Below are 12334 nucleotides of genomic sequence, written 5' to 3'. Positions count from 1 at the left end.
CTAGACGAGTATCTGAGTTGGCGGCCCTTTCTTGCAGACCCCCCTTGTTAGTGTTTCATGAGAACCGGGTGGTTCTACGGACTAAACCTTCTTTCCTCCCAAAGGTTGTTTCAGCATTCCATTTAAATCAGGACATTGTACTTCCTGCCTTTACTCCGACATCTTCTTCTGGGGAGGACTCTCATTTGGCTCTTCTGGATGTGGTTCGAGCCTTGCGTATCTATTTGTCTCGCACAGAGTCATTCCGTCGCACGGATAACTTACTGGTTTTAATTGATGTTCCAAAACGAGGTTGGCCGGCCTCCAAAAATACTGTGGCCCGTTGGATAACTTCGGCCATAAGACAGGCTTACCTGTCTTCTCATGTTTCGGTTCCTGACTCAATTAGGGCTCATTCGACTAGAGCTGTTGGAGCCTCTTGGGCTGTTCGCGGTGGTGCATCTGTTGAGCAACTGTGCAGAGCAGCGACCTGGTCGTCAGTTCATACTTTCACAAAGTTTTATCGTTTTCATACTTTTGGTTTGGAGACTGCCTCTGTTGGGCGTCGTATATTGAAGACGGCTATGCCGTCACCGTCTCCCTCCTCTCATTAGCTTGCTTTGGGAAATCCCACAAGTAACGGCGCAGCGTCCCCCAGATGGAGGACAGAGAAATTGGGATTTTTGTTTACTTACCGTAAAATCTCTTTCTCTGAGTCCATCTGGGGGACGCTGCGATCCCTCCCATAGTTTGTCTGGTTTAATTGGTTAATTTTTTTATTCTGGTCTATCTCCTTTGGCTTGGCTAAACGTTAACTGAATATGGCTGAGCAGGAAGGAGATGGGAGGGGTTAGAGGGGGGAGGAGTCAGCTTTAGATTCTGTGCCAAACTCCACTACCACACACCTCTAACCCACAAGTAACGGCGCAGCGTCCCCCAGATGGACTCAGAGAAAGAGATTTTACGGTAAGTAAACAAAAATCCCAATTTTCCCTCACAGCTCCGCTGGAAGGACGGCTCCCTGACTCTCCCCTGCAGACTTGCTACAGAATCAGGGTAAAAAAGAGAAGGGGGGGCACTATTGGCAGCTAAAAATTATATAAACAGCAGCTATAAGGGAATAACACTTATATAAGGTTATCCCTGTGTGTGTATATATATATATATATATATATATATATATATATATATATATATATATATATATATATATATATATATATATATATATATAGCGCTTGGTGTGTGCTGGCAGACTCTCCCTCTGTCTCTCCAAAGGGCTTGTGGGGTCCTGTCCTCTATCAGAGCATTCCCGGTGTGTGTGCTGTGTCGGTACGTGTGTGTCGACATGTATGAGGAGGAAAATGATGTGGAGGCGGAGCAATTGCCTGGGTTAGTGATGTCACCGTCTAGGGTGTCGACACCTGACTGGATGATCGTATTTAAAGAATTAAGTGATAATGTCAGCACTTTGCAAAGAACGGTTGATGACATGAGACAGCCGGCAAATCAATTAGTGCCTGTCCAGGCGTCTCAGACACCGTCAGGGGCCCTAAAACGCCCGTTACCTCAGTGGGTCGACACAGACCCAGACACAGATACTGAGTCTAGTGTCGACGGTGAGGAGACAAACGTAATGTCCAGTAGGGCCACACGTTACATGATCACGGCAATGAAGGAGGCATTGAACATTTCTGACACTACAAGTACCACAAAGAAGGGTATTATGTGGGGTGTGAAAAAACTACCAATAGTTTTCCCTGAGTCAGATGAGTTAAATGAGGTGTGTGATAAAGCGTGGGTTTCCCCCGACAAAAAACTGCTAATTTCTAAAAAATTATTGGCACTATATCCTTTCCCGTCAGAGGTTAGGACGCGTTGGGAAACACCCCCTAGGGTAGATAAGGCGCTCACACGTTTATCTAAACAAGTAGCGTTACCGTCTCCTGATACGGCCACCCTCAAGGAACCAGCAGATAGAAGGCTGGAAAATATTCTTAAAAGTATATACACACATACTGGTGTTATACTGCGACCAGCAATCGCTTCAGCCTGGATGTGCAGTGCTGGAGTCGCGTGGTCGGATTCCCTGACTGAAAATATTGATACCCTGGATAGGGACAATATACTGTTAACTATAGAGCATTTGAAGGATGCATTACTATATATGCGTGATGCACAGAGGGATATTTGCACCCTGGCATCAAGAGTAAGTGCTATGTCCATTTCTGCCAAAAGAGCGTTATGGACGCGACAGTGGTCAGGCGATGCGGATTCCAAACGACATATGGAAGTATTGCCGTATAAAGGGGAGGAGTTATTTGGGGCTGGTCTATCGGACCTGGTGGCCACAGCAACGGCTGGAAAATCCACCTTTTTACCCCAGGTCACTTCACATCAGCAGAAAAAGACACCGTCTTTTCAAACTCAGTCCTTTCGTTCCCATAAGTACAAGCGAGCTAAAGGCCATTCCTTCCTGCCCCGGGGCAGAGGAAGGGGAAAAAGATTGCACCATGCAGCCGCTTCCCAGGAGCAGAAGCCCTCCCCTGCTTCTGCCAAGTCTTCAGCATGACGCTGGGGCTTTACAAGCAGACTCAGACATGGTGGGGGCCCGTCTCAAGAATTTCAACGCGCAGTGGGCTCACTCGCAAGTGGACCCCTGGATTCTACAGGTAGTATCGCAGGGGTACAAACTGGAATTCGAGGCGTTTCCCCCTCGCCGGTTCCTGAAGTCTGCTCTACCAAAGTCTCCCTCCGACAGGGAGGCAGTTTCGGAAGCCATTCACAAGCTGTATTCCCAGCAGGTGATAATCAAGGTACCCCTCCTACAACAGGGAAAGGGGTATTATTCCACGCTGTTTGTGGTACCGAAGCCGGACGGCTCGGTGAGACCAATTTTAAATCTGAAATCCTTGAACACTTACATAGAGGTTCAAATTCAAGATGGAATCACTCAGAGCGGTGATAGCAAACCTGGAAGAAGGGGACTATATGGTGTCTCTGGACATCAAGGATGCTTATCTCCACGTCCCAATCTACCCGTCTCACCAAGGGTACCTCAGGTTTGTAGTACAAAACTGTCATTATCAGTTTCAGACGCTGCCGTTTGGGTTGTCCACGGCACCTCGGGTCTTTACCAAGGTAATGGCCGAAATGATCATTCTTCTTCGAAGAAAAGGCGTCTTAATTATCCCTTACTTGGACGATCTCCTGATAAGGGCAAGGTCCAGGGAACAGTTAGAAGTCGGAGTAGCACTATCTCAGGTAGTGTTACGTCAGCACGGGTGGATCCTAAATATTCCAAAATCGCAGCTGATTCCTACGACACGTCTACTGTTCCTAGGAATGATTCTGGACACAGTCCAGAAAAAGGTGTTTCTCCCGGAGGAGAAGGCCAGGGAGTTATCCGAGCTAGTCAGGAACCTCCTAAAACCAGGCCAGGTGTCCGTGCATCAGTGCACGAGGGTCCTGGGAAAAATGGTGGCTTCTTACGAAGCGATTCCATTCGGAAGATTCCATGCAAGAACTTTTCAGTGGGATCTACTGGACAAATGGTCCGGATCGCATCTTCAGATGCATCAGCGGATAACCCTGTCGCCAAGGACAAGGGTGTCTCTTCTGTGGTGGCTGCAGAGTGCTCATCTACTAGAGGGCCGCAGATTTGGCATTCAGGATTGGATCCTGGTGACCACGGATGCAAGCCTGAGAGGCTGGGGAGCAGTCACACAGGGAAGAAATTTCCAGGGCTTGTGGTCAAGCATGGAAGCATCTCTTCATATAAACATTCTGGAACTAAGGGCCATTTACAATGCCCTAAGTCAAGCGAAACCCCTGCTTCAGGGTCAGGCGGTATTGATCCAATCGGACAACATCACGTCAGTCGCCCACGTAAACAGACAGGGCGGCACGAGAAGCAGGAGGGCAATGGCAGAAGCTGCAAGGATTCTTCGCTGGGCGGAAAATCATGTGATAGCACTGTCAGCAGTCTTCATTCCGGGAGTGGACAACTGGGAAGCAGACTTCTTCAGCAGACACGACCTCCACCCGGGAGAGTGGGGACTTCACCCAGAAGTCTTCCACCTGATAGTAAACCGTTGGGAAGAACCAAAGGTGGACATGATGGCGTCCCGTCTAAACAAAAAACTAGACACATATTGCGCCAGGTCAAGGGACCCTCAGGCAATAGCGGTGGACGCCCTGGTAACGCCGTGGGTGTACCAGTCAGTGTATGTGTTCCCTCCTCTGCCTCTCATACCAAAGGTACTGAGAATCATAAGAAGGAGAGGAGTAAGAACTATACTCGTGGCTCCGGATTGGCCAAGAAGGACTTGGTACCCGGAACTTCAAGAGATGCTCACGGACGAACCGTGGCCTCTCCCTCTGAGAAAGGACCTGCTCCAGCAGGGGCCTTGTCTGTTCCAAGACTTACCGCGGCTGCGTTTGACGGCATGGCGTTTGAACGCCGGATCCTGAGGGAAAAAGGCATTCCAGATGAAGTCATCCCTACCCTGGTCAAGGCCAGGAAGGACGTAACCGCAAAACATCACCGCATTTGGCGAAAATATGTTGCGTGGTGTGAGGCCAAGAAGGCCCCTACAGAGGAATTTCAACTGGGTCGTTTCCTCCATTTCCTGCAAACAGGACTATCTATGGGCCTAAAATTAGGGTCCATTAAGGTTCAAATTTCGGCCCTGTCGATTTTCTTCCAGAAAGAACTGGCTTCAATGCCTGAAGTTCAGACATTTGTAAAAGGGGTACTGCATATACAGCCTCCTTTTGTGCCTCCAGTGGCACCTTGGGATCTCAATGTTGTGTTGAGTTTTCTAAAGTCACATTGGTTTGAACCACTCACCACTGTGGACTTCAAATATCTCACATGGAAGGTGACGATGCTGTTAGCCCTGGCTTCAGCCAGGCGTGTGTCAGAATTGGCGGCTTTATCATATAAAAGTCCTTTACTTAATTTTTCATTCTGACAGGGCAGAATTGAGGACTCGTCCTCAATTTTTACCTAAGGTGGTTTCTGCATTTCACATGAACCAACCTATTGTGGTACCTGCGGCTACTAGGGACTTGGAGGACTCCCAAGTTGCTTGACGTTGTCAGGGCCCTGAAAATATGTTTCCAGGACGGCTGGAGTCAGAAAATCTGACTCGCTGTTTATCCTGTATGCACCCAACAAGCTGGGTGCTCCTGCTTCTAAGCAGACGATTGCTCGTTGGATTTGTAGTACAATTCAGCTTGCACATTCTGTGGCAGGCCTGCCACAGCCAAAATCGGTAAAAGCCCATTCCACAAGGAAAGTGGGCTCATCTTGGGCGGCTGCCCGAGGGGTCTCGGCTTTACAACTTTGCCGAGCAGCTACTTGGTCAGGGGCAAACACGTTTGCAAAATTCTACAAATTTTGATACCCTGGCTGAGGAGGACCTGGAGTTCTCTCATTCGGTGCTGCAGAGTCATCCGCACTCTCCCGCCCGTTTGGGAGCTTTGGTATAATCCCCATGGTCCTTACGGAGTCCCAGCATCCACTAGGACGTCAGAGAAAATAAGATTTTACTTACCGATAAATCTATTTCTCGTAGTCCGTAGTGGATGCTGGGCGCCCATCCCAAGTGCTAATTGTCTGCAATACTTGTATATAGTTATTGTTACAAAAATTCGGGTTATTGTTGTGAGCCATCTTTTCAGAGGCTCCTTTTCGTTTTATCATACTGTTATCTGGGTTCAGATCACAAGTTGTACGGTGTGATTGGTGTGGCTGGTATGAGTCTTACCCGGGATTCAATATCCTTCCTTATTATGTACGCTCGTCCGGGCACAGTATCCTAACTGAGGCTTGGAGGAGGGTCATAGGGGGAGGAGCCAGTGCACACCACCTGATCCTAAAGCTTTTATTCTTGTGCCCTGTCTCCTGCGGAGCCGCTATTCCCCATGGTCCTTACGGAGTCCCAGCATCCACTACGGACTACGAGAAATAGATTTATCGGTAAGTAAAATCTTATTTTTATAGACACCAGTATTCTACATGTCATTTTAGACAGTGCTAGTTAAGAACAAGTGTACTGCTATATGAATAATTTAGTACAATTATTCTGTGATATACATCCAGTATCTACTGTGCATTGATATATATAGACTCATACATAGTAATATGTAAATTACTAGTCCAGTGCAGTTTTATATGTAATAACTTCTGAATTTTACATGTGACTGTTACATAACATGGGGTTATTTGCAGGTATTATATTTGGCTATATTGTATTGTCATGGTCTAAGGCTACATTCCTTATAATGTAGCTACACAGGGTGTGAAATTCGCGGACGCTCCTGCATCACGCAGTGCTTGCACCACAAATTTACCTGAGGGGGAAGTTTTAGCTACTGGTTCAGGCACTTGGTGTCATACATCTCCCAGCCAGCCCACAGCACCTGTGGCCGCTCAGGAACCACCCTGGGAAGCATTTTCAAATATGCTATCTACACTGATGACGCATCTCATGCCCCATATGTGCCCTCCTGTGTCATTACAGCCACATATTGTCCCTGTGGTGAACCCGCTATGGGTGTATTCACTATCTACTCCGGTGCAGAAATTTTTATCAATCTATGATTGCTCAACCTACCCCTCGCCCCTCAAAAGGAGCTAAGAGGTCCTCTTAGCGGGCCATTTCTTCCTCGCAATCCACTAATATTTCGGACAACTCTTCTGATGAAGATGGGGAATATACTGATCCGTCAGACACTGATACAGTTGCTTCTGATGAGGATTCTATAACACAGGTTGACGTTCCTGACCTAGTGGAAGCTATTAAGCTGATTCTCCAAATGGGGGATGACGCTGAACTTGCTTCTACGTCTAAGAAACTTGATAAATTCTAACGTCAGAAGGTTGCTAAGGTAGTCTTACCACACTCTGACCAGTTAATTGACATACGTTGGGAATCCTGGGCGTCTCCAGGAAAGAAGTTTAACCTATCCAAGAAGATGCTAGCTCGTTACCCTATCCCTGCGGAGTTAAGTAACAAATGGGAGACTCCACTGCCGGTGGACTCTAATATAGCCTGTCTTGTGGTGTCCTCGACTCTGCCTGTCACCACCATTGCATCGCTGAAGGAACCAATGGATAAGCGTGTGGAGGGTTGTCTGAAGTCTATATACACTCTTACCAGTGCTGTGCATAGACCCACTATGGCAGCCTCCTGGGCTGCAAAAGGAATTTAAGCTTGTGTTCAGGCAATTGAAGATGAGCTGCCTCAGGATTTTTCTGTCACTGCCAGGCAATATCTGTCTTATATTACCACAGCCTCCCATTATATTCAGGAGACGGCCTCTGACGCAGGAGTAATGGCGGCCAGGGCTTCTAGTACGTCTATCCTGGCTCGTCGAATTATGTGGTTGAGGTCCTGGAAGGTGGACCTGGACTTCAAAAAGACCTTTTAAGGGAGACATCCTATTTGGGGAGGATCTGAACAAGATCATAACTGACTTGGCTACAGCCAAGACTGCGTGTCTCCCTAATATTAATCCTTCTGCTCCGAAGGCTAAAATCGCCACTTTTCGTTCCTTTTGACTTCCAGGGAAATTAAAGGGTCAAGCGTATCCGCGACAGGCTCGTGCTTCCAAAACCACTAAGCTTAAAGCTAAACAATCCTGGGCCGCCCGTCGGCCTGCTGCCAAACGATACCAGCCTGCTGCATGACTGGGCGGGCCTCCCCCCGGGGGACCCCAGGGTGGGAGGCTGACTTCTGCAGTTCACCCAGGTCTGGTTAAAGACCACTTAAGACGCCTGGGTACAGGAAGTTGTTCTCGGATACGCAATCATGTACAAGTCATCCTCCTTGCCAGTTCTGTTGAACAGTTATCCCTTCGGATCCGTTGAAAGTGCAAGCTGTACACCTGGTAGTACAATCCCTCTTGGAAACAGGAGTGGTAGTGCCGGTACCCCTGTCTCAGAGAGGCAGGGGTTACTATTCGACCCTGTTTCTAGTCCCGAAACCAAATGGGTCGTTCCGGCCTATCCTCAACCTCAAATCATTCACAAACTTGTACAGTGTGTCCAAATTCCGTATGGAAACTCTGTGCTCTATTGTACTGGCACTGGAACCCATGGACTATATTGTATCCCTGGACATACAGGATGCTTACCTGCATATTCCTATTGCAATGTCGCATCAGCAATATCTGCGGTTTGCTATTGGCAACCTACATTTATCAATTCCAGGCCCTACCATTTGGATTGACCACGGCCCCTCGGATCTTCACCAAGGTAATGGCTGTGATGACGGCCCATCTCAGTCGTCGGGGAATCGGGATCCTGCCGTATCTGCATGACTTGCTGATCCTGGCGAACTCCCAAGGTGTTCTCCTCGGTCATATGGAACTTAAGGTCCAATTCCTACAAGCCCACGGGTGTCATCAACTGGAAAAGGTCCTCGCTGGTCCCTGCTCGGAGCATGGTGCACCTGGGCGTGCTGCTGGACACACGCATCCAAAGACTGTTTCTGTCTCCAGAGAAGGTCCTGAAGCTTCAGGACAGGATCGGATACTTACTCTCTCGCCAGAGAGTGTCGATACACTCGGCGAAGCAAGTACTAGGTCTCATGGTGTCTGCTTTCGACATGGTAGAGTACGCTCAATTTAATTCCAGCTCTCTGCAAAGGTTAATCTTTTCCAAGTGGGATGGCCTGCTCATCGGATTTGATCTCCTTGACTCCGGAGGTTCATCTGTCAATGAGCTGGTGGCTTCAGGACCAACGATTGAGCAGGGGCCGTCCCTTCTGGATCTCCAACTGGGTCCTCCTGACAACGGAAGCCAGTCTGCGAGGTTGGGGCGTGGTGTTGGAACAAACACTCTCTCCAGGGTTGGTGGACCAGGGAGGAATCTCTCCTCCCGATAAACATTCTGGAATTACGGGCAGTGTTCAATGCGTTGACACTGGCCCTACCACAGGTACAGAACAGGCCTGTTCCAAGTACAATCAGACAACGCCACCACGGTGGCGTACATAAAATCATCAAGACGGCACTCGCCGCATGGCAATGATGGAAGTGTCAAAAATCCTCCAATGGGCGGAACGCCATCTGCCAGCCATATCGGCAGTGTTCATTCCGGGAGTCCTCAACTGGGAAGCGGTCTTCCTCAGTCGTCAGGACGTGCACGCCAGAGAGTGTAGTCTTCATCCAGAAGTTTTTCAACTCCTCCTAGTGGACAAGTTGGCCATTCCAGATGTAGACCTGATGGCGTCTCGACACAATCACAAGGTTCCGGTCTTCGGAGCAACAAGAGATCCTCAAGCTGCGTTCGTGGGCGCATTGGCAATTCCGTTGAACTTTCGGCTGCCATATGTGTTCCCTCCTGCCCAGGGTAATGCTGAAGTTCAAGCAAGAAGGCGGAATACTACTAGTTGCTCCATCGTGGCTCAGACGACACTGGTTCTCAGACCTGCAGGGTCTCTCAATAGAGCGTCCTCTTCTACTTCAACGACCAGACCACCTCGTTCAGGGTCCTTGTGTCTACCCGGAACTGGCCAGACTGGCTTTGACGGCGTGGCTCTTGAAGCTTCACTCCTGAGAGCAAAAGGATTCTCTGAGGCGGTCATTCAAACTATGTTGAAGGCCCGTAAACCAGCTTCGGCTCTGATTTATTATAGGGTCTGGAATTCTTACTTTACCTGGTGTGCTACTAAGAATTATGATGCATATACTTTCAGAACTTCCAGGCTTCTGGCTTTTCTACAACAAGTCCTATACTTGGGCCTTTGTCTGGCCTCCCTCATGGTCCATATATCTGCCTTCTCGGTGTGGTTTCAGAGGAAAATTGCATCTCTTCCTAACGTTCACACTCTTTCACTCGGGGTGTTCTATGGATTCAACCTCCCTATGTCCCTCCTGTGGCTCCATGGGATCTGTCTGTTCTGAATGCCCTGCAAGAGTCTCCATTTGAACTTCTTGAGTCTGTGGACCTTAAATGCCTTAAGCTTAAGGTCCTATTTCTATTGGCTATTGCCTCTGCTAGGAGGGTGTCGGACTTAGGCACTTTGTCCTGTCATCCACCCTTTCTGATTTTTCACCGTGCCTGGGCAGTTCTTCAGACTCGCCCAGGTTATTTGCCTAAGGTGGTATCATCTTTTCACCTTAACCAGAAGATTGTGGTTCCGGCCTTAATCTCTTCTGGTTTGTCCTCCAAAGAAAGACCTTTGGATGTGGTACGGGCTCTCTGTATCTATGTGAAGAGGACAGCCTCTATCAGGAGGTCAGATTCCTTTTTAGTACTTTTTGGTTTTAACAAACGTGGCTGGCCTGCAAATAAGCAGACCTTGGCCAAATGGATTAGAATGGTGATTGCACAAGCCTATGCGCAGGCTGGGCTCCCAGCTCCTGCTGCTATTAAAGCCCATTCTACTCAGTCTGTTGGACCTTCTTGGGCAGCCCGCCGTGGCGCATCCGCAGAAAATTGTGCAAGGCGGCTACGTGGTACTCTGTGAACACGTTCATCAGGTTCTATGCCTTTGCTACCTCCCAGGATGCTTCATTTGGATGCTGGGTTCTTGTGCTCGCTACAGTGCGTCCCCTCCCATGAGGAACTGCTTTAGGACATCCCCGATGTTGTTCCCTGTGGAATACCAGTGTACCCCGCTGCAGAAAAGGAGATTTATGGTAGACTTACCATTTGTTAAATCTTTCTGCGAGGTACACTGGATTCCACAGGGCGCCCACCCTGACTCACTTGGCTTCTTTGGGTTTGTATGGCATTAGCCACTAGTCCCTTCTCCTGTCGTGAGAATGTGGGTCTATGTGACTAACTTCTACCGTCTCTTACCTGCTACTGCATTGGACTGGTTAATGAAACTGAGCTCCGGTGCCTGGAGACGGGGCTATAGAGGAGACGGTGCAGTGCATCTTGGGAACGGTCAAATCTTTAGCCTGTTGGTGCCTCGGATCAAGATCCAACTCTACACCCCAATGTTATTCCCTGTGGAATCCAATGTACCTCGCAGAAAGAGATTTAACAATGGTAAGTCTACCATAAATCTCCTCCTTTTCTCTGACGTCCTAGTGGATGCTGGGAACTCTGTAAGGACCATGGGGAATAGCGGCTCCGCAGGAGACTGGGCACAAAAAGTAAAAGCTTTAGACTAGCTGGTGTGCACTGGCTCCTCCCCCTATGACCCTCCTCCAAGCCTCAGTTAGATTTTTGTGCCCGAATGAGAAGGGTGCAAGCTAGGTGGCTCTCCTGAGCTGCTTAGAAGTAAAAGTTTAAATAGGTTTTTTATTTTCAGTGAGTCCTGCTGGCAACAGGCTCACTGCATCGTGGGACTAAGGGGAGAAGAAGCGAACTCACCTGACTGCAGAGTGGATTGGGCTTCTTGGCTACTGGACATTAGCTCCAGAGGGACGATCACAGGTTCAGCCTGGATGGGTCCCGGAGCCGCGCCGCCGGCCCCCTTACAGAGCCAGAAGAGCGAAGAGGTCCGGAGAAAGCGGCGGCAGAAGACGTTCCTGTCTTCAAATAAGGTAGCGCACAGCACTGCAGCTGTGCGCCATTGCTCTCAGCACACTTCACACTCCGGTCACTGAGGGTGCAGGGCGCTGGGGGGGAGCGCCCTGAGACGCAATAAAAACGATATAAAAACCTTATGGCTAAAAAAAATGCATCACATATAGCTCCTGGGCTATATGGATGCATTTATCCCCTGCCAGTTTCCTGAAAAAAGCGGGAGAAAAGGCCGCCGTGAAGGGGGCGGAGCCTTTCTCCTCAGCACACAAGCGCCATTTTCTTTCACAGCTCCGCTGGAAGGACGGCTCCCTGACTCTCCCCTGCAGTCCTGCACTACAGCAACAGGGTAAAACAGAGAGGGGGGCACCATTGGCAGCTAATATATAAATACAGCAGCTATAACAGTAACACTTATATAAGGTTATCCCTGTATATATATATATAGCGCTCTGGTGTGTGCTGGCAAACTCTCCCTCTGTCTCCCCAAAGGGCTAGTGGGGTCCTGTCCTCTATCAGAGCATTCCCTGTGTGTGTGCTGGGTGTCGGTACGATTGTGTCGACATGTATGAGGAGGAAAATGATGTGGAAGCAGAGCAATTGCCTGTGTTAGTGATGTCACCCCCTAGGGAGTCGACACCTGACTGGATGGTAGTAATTAAAGAATTACGTGACAATGTCAGCACTTTGCAAAAAACTGTTGACGACATGAGACAGCCGACAAATCAATTAGTGCCTGTTCAGGCGTCTCAGACACCGTCAGGGGCGCTAAAACGCCCGTTACCTCAGATGGTCGACACAGACCCTGACACGGATACTGAATCCAGTGTCGACGGTGACGAGACAAACGTAATGTCCAGT

The 12334-nt window shown here is 48.9% G+C and overlaps 1 protein-coding gene across 1 annotated transcript in view; it reads left to right on the top strand.

Annotated features, from left to right (window-relative positions):
* Positions 1 to 12334, top strand: part of GNL3 (G protein nucleolar 3) — a 79035-nt gene that overhangs the window by 23888 nt on the left and 42813 nt on the right. The gene's annotated exons all lie outside the window — the stretch shown is intronic.

Source organism: Pseudophryne corroboree, chromosome 9, assembly GCF_028390025.1.
Source record: "Pseudophryne corroboree isolate aPseCor3 chromosome 9, aPseCor3.hap2, whole genome shotgun sequence".
Taxonomy (NCBI): domain Eukaryota; kingdom Metazoa; phylum Chordata; class Amphibia; order Anura; family Myobatrachidae; genus Pseudophryne; species Pseudophryne corroboree.
This window is presented reverse-complemented; position numbering and strand designations above follow the sequence as displayed.